Source organism: Heterocephalus glaber, unplaced genomic scaffold (genome assembly GCF_053883595.1).
Source record: "Heterocephalus glaber isolate CG9 unplaced genomic scaffold, H.glaber_assembly_v1.0 deba00001428, whole genome shotgun sequence".
In the NCBI taxonomy this organism is placed as follows: domain Eukaryota; kingdom Metazoa; phylum Chordata; class Mammalia; order Rodentia; family Bathyergidae; genus Heterocephalus; species Heterocephalus glaber.
The window spans coordinates 23,788,230-23,793,465 of NW_028258293.1; positions in this window are offsets into that span (position 1 = coordinate 23,788,230).

Below are 5,236 nucleotides of genomic sequence, written 5' to 3' on the forward strand. Positions count from 1 at the left end.
TCTTACTTTGAAATACCAGCATGTTATTTTTTAATATAGTCACACTGCTCTTTAATAGATCTCAATACTTACTCCTCCTATCTGGAAATTTGTACCTTTCAATCAACAACTTCCCATTCCCTCCTTGTCCACCCACACCCTCAGTCCCTGGTAACTATCATTCTCCTGTGTGTTTTTATAATTCATCTTTGTTAGATTTTTACATATAACTGAGATCATGTAGTATTTGTTTTGTTTTTGTTTTTATTTTTTTGTGCCTGGCTTATTTCACATGGTATAACACCCTCTAGATTCATCCATTTTTGCCACAAATCACAGGAATTCTTCTCCCTTTAAAGTTGAATAGTATTCCACTGTGTGTACGTACCATATTTTCTTTATGCATTTATCCACCAGTTGATGGACACTTAGGTTGAATCCATATCTTGGCTACTGTGAATAATGCTGTGATGAACAGGAGAGTTCAGATATCCTTTTATCATATTGATTTTGGTTCCTTTGGCTATATCCAGAAGATACATGCAGTATATATAGGGGCTATATCAATAGCAGGGTTGTTGGATTGTATGACAATTCTATTTTAGTTTTTGATCAAACTCCATACCACAAAACTAGAAACTTTAACCTCATATCACTTTATAGGTATTGTCTGTTCTTTCTTCCAAATATCTTAAGCTGAGCATGGTGGCACATGCTTGTAATTCCAGCATTTGGGAGGCTGAGGCAGGAGGATTGCTGCAAATTTGAGGCCAGCCTGGGGTATACAGTGAGTTCAAGGCCAGCCTGCACTACATAAAGAGACCCTGTCTCAAAAAACAGAAAACAAAAACAAAAGAACCCCAAATATCTCAAAAGAGGATTCTGCGTAATTTATTCTTTCTCATTTTCTATTTGCTCAGTTGAATTGTGGCTTCTGCCTCGATTTTACTGCTCATGCAGATCAAATCATGGTAATTTTTCTTTCCTTGGATTTCCTCCATGGTATTACCATTTCCTGATTCTTCACTTACCCTTCTATTCCTCCTGAGTTTCCTTTTTGGCCTTCTTTTCTTTTGCTGGCTGCCTAAATGCTGTTATTTCCAAAGTTTACTTCTTAGTCCTTTTCTTTCTCACCTTACATTTCTGTGTATGTGTTAACTAGTCAGGGTGTTGAAGAAGTTCTCACTAGGCCTTGAATCTGACTTCTAAATTCCATTGCATGTAGTACATGAAAAGACTTTACTCCTTATAGATTTTCCAAATAAAAACCACCAACCAGAGGAAAGGAGATTTATTAGATCATCTACCAGGAAAATTACAATATAAAAACAATACTCATATGTAATGGAGGATAAAGCTACTTTTGCTTTAGAAGTGTCAATAGATCCAGCACTTGAGAGGCTGAGGCAGGAGGATCTGTGAGTTCAAGGGCAGCCTGGGGTACATAGTGAGTTAAAGTCCAGCCTAAACTACATAGAGAGACCCTGTCTCAAAAAAAAAAAAAAAAAATTCACAGAAGAAGGACAAGGAGAAGAGAAAGAATAAGTAGTGTCAATATAGGTGAAAACTGCTTTTCCATATAGGTGACTTGGGTACCAACTGCTTGGTAATGCTCAGTGGCTGGCCTATCAAATCAAACAACATAAAGCCATTACTTTGGTAAGTAACTGGATAGATTTGTTTCTAATTCAAGTCTTTCTTGATAGTTCCAATGTAATATTTTAAAATTGCTGCCTCCGAAGAATCCACATTAGTCAGAACCATTCACAGCATCCAGAGTGGTTCATAGGCTATTGGTTGTTCTTCTGCCTTGGAGAACATCAGGAGGGAAGAAATAACAGAGAAAGGCCGGATGAAGGACACATGTAGATTCTCCATGGGCCAGGAGGCTTTGCAGACATAGGAGCAGATAGGAAATTCAGAAAGATTGTATACGGGTTAGAACATCAGGAAGAAGATGACCATGTGAACTGTGCACCTTCTTTTGTGTACCCTACCTAATTAGATTCCTCTCCCCATTCCTATCATACTGTCTGTGTCCCTCTGGTAACTTGAAGATATTTCTTGAATAATGCAGCAGCCTGATCAATGAAATTGGGAGGATAAATATTCTAGAGGGCCATTTGTAAATAGATGATATTTCCGGATTTTTTTCATTTGTTCAATCAAAAAGCTGAAGTCATCTTTTTCTCCATAATTCCATACCCAACCAATCAGTTGGTCACCATTACTGTGGATTCTATCTCCTATACATTCATTAAACCTATACAAATTTCTCCATCCCTAGTTTCAATCCTATAATTCTTTTCTGGGGGGGGGGTACCGGGGATGGAACTCAGGACCTTGTACTTTCGAGGCAGGCGGCCACACCACTAAGCTAAATCCTCCGCCCTCAATGCTATAATTCAAAGCTATCAACATCTTCCACCTACACTACCTTAATTGCTTCCTAACTGGTCTTCACACTTCCAGATTTGCTGTCTTATCTACTCTCCCTAAGGAGCCACTTATAACTTTTAAGGGTGAATGTGCCACTCTCCTGCTTCAAATCATTTGATAATTTTCCATTGGCCTAGAGTTCATAACTCTTAGCCTAACATACAAGGCCATCCTTGATTTGCACCTTCCTGCATTTCCAGTTCTTATTCCATTCCTCTACTATTCCTCTGCTCCATCATACCCATCTTAGTCCATTTTCTATAATTGTGGCTGAATACCACATACTTGGTAATTTATCGAGCATAAAGGTTTATTCAGCTTACAGTTCTGGAGGCTGGACGGTTCACGGTCAAGGGGTTATATCTGGTGAAGGCCTCCTTGCTGGTAGGGACTCTTCAAGGTCCCAGGATGGCTCAGAGCATCACATGGCAAGAGGGGTACATGTAAGAGACAGAGACCAACTGGCTTTCATAACAGACCTATGAGTGGGTTGATCACCCATTTATAAGAGCACAACCCTTATGCCTTTATTACCTCTTTTTTGAGTTTTGGTTTTTTATTAGTACATATTTGCAGTATGTAATGATTACACTCCTTGTGGAGAGTTGGTACATGTACATACCTTAATTATTTTTGTCATCCCCTTCCTCTCTCCTTTCTCCCTTCCTTTATCTCTTGATCCCCTTTTCAGTTGAGAAAGATCTATTTCCCTATTTCCTACTATCTATCTTTTAAACAGGTATGGTGGCACAAACCTGTAATCCCAGCATTTGGAAAGATGAGGTAGAAGTATTGTCATGGGTTTGAGGCCAGCCTGGGCTGCAAAGTGGGCTCAAGGCCAACCTGACCTGCATTGCAAGAACTTCCCTCAAAAAAACAAATTTATCTGTTATTTTGGTCTTTATTTACATTTTGGGTTTCTAATATAAGAGAAACCGTGTGATATTTAAGCGTATGTATCTGATTTGTTTCACTTAAACTCTTTTTTTTTTTTTTTTTGTACTGGGGATCGAACTCTGGACCTTGCACTTGGAAGGCAGGTGCGGTGAATTTCACTTAAACTCTTAAAGATCCCACCCTTGAACCCCTCATAACAGAAATTAAATTTTAGCCTGAGTTTTGGCGGAAACCTTCAAGCAATATCAACACCTATAGTGCCCTTCCTGTGTTTCTCCTGCTGCCTGGAATAATTTCCTCTTCTCTTGCCTGACCTCTATATTCTTCATCCCTGCCCGTTGCATAAGTGTCATTTCCTGTGAAGGCCTCCCATTAAGCCCTGTCACCTAGGGACCTGTACTTCTCTTTCAAGACACTCAGAGCATTTCTAATTATGTGCTTAATGTTTCTTTCCTCTGTTAAATTCAAGCTGTATGAAGGAACTCAATTTTGATTCTTTAGATATTCCTAGCACCAAGGACAGTGCCTCATGCTGAATAATTATTTGTTGAAAGATAGTAAAGAGAAGATTGAAAAAAAAGGACACCTTCCATCTCTTGGGTAATCCCTGCTCATCGTTCAAGGATTCAGGTCAGACATCAACTCCTCCAGGTGAGTTACGGTCAGATCTGATTCATCTTTATATCCCTTGGGCCTAGATTGGGACATGGTATATGGTTTGTTATCGTAGGCGCTTTCCAGGTCAAAATAAACTCTTAGCTATGTGTTGATAACTGTTGAAAATGAGTGATGGGTATGAGGGTCCATTATATTGTCCTTTTTAAGTATGTACTTGAAATTTCCCACAACAAAAAGTTAAACCTTGTATATTCACCTCAGATCAAGTGAAAGTGTATTCAAAGTCAACCTTAAACCTTGTGGGTTGGGCAAGCCAGAAAGTGCTCATGCCATTCATTAGGATAGATGAAGTGAGCTTCGTCCACAGAGGGGAGAGAGGAGAGAGAGGGGAGAGAGAGGGGAAAGAGAGAGGGGAGAGGGGGAGAGGGAGAGGTATTTTCATGCCAGTAAAACTCGTTAGAAGATTTGGACACCTTTAGTTCCAAGTGCATCTCTAGTCAGTTAATGTTACCAGATTCAACAAATTTAAACTTCCACCTTGGAGGAGGGAGCCTTTAGAGGGTTTCTGCTTGGTAACGTTGCCCCTCATTATCCTCCATAGGCTCTGGATCAGTGATCTGACACTGGGATCTATCCCACTACCCAGGGAGGGTCTGCAGCAAACACTGCGCCTCACTACCTCCCCACATTTTTCATTCACACTCTCCCCTTCTTCCTTTCCTCTTGTGAATTTCTACCGTGGCGCAATTTATTCTTGACAGCAGCGAGGCCTTGTGTCCCAGCCTAGCAGCAGGGGTAGGGTGTTCAGCAGGGGTAGGGGTTTCAGCCCGATTTCACCGCTTCCTGTGACTGGGCAAGACGCTTTACCTTTCTGAACCTCAGCATCTGGCTCTGAAAAATGAGAATAATAGCTATGTTGACGGCACAGGGCTGATATGAGGATCAGCGCGAGTAAGCCGTGGAACACAGAGGCCGGTGCAGTGTCCGCGGTCCATAAACACGAGCTATTCTTATTCCGGCGCTGCGCCCTCCTCCCCTCCCCACCAGCACTTCAGGCAGCGTCGCCGCCAGGCCGAGCGGGCGCAGGGTGAGTCCCCGGCCTCGTGGTAGGGGCGACGCCGCCGCGCGGGCCGGGTATGGAACCGGGTGTCGTCGCGGGGGTCGGGGTCGCGGGCCGGGCTGGTCCTGCAAGGCGCGGCCAGGGAAGCGGCAGCCGTCGCCGCCTCAGGGCCGGACTCGGACTCCGCGCGCCCAAGTCCGCGCGCCCGCCCAAGATGGCGCCCCGCCCCCGGCCCCGCCCCGC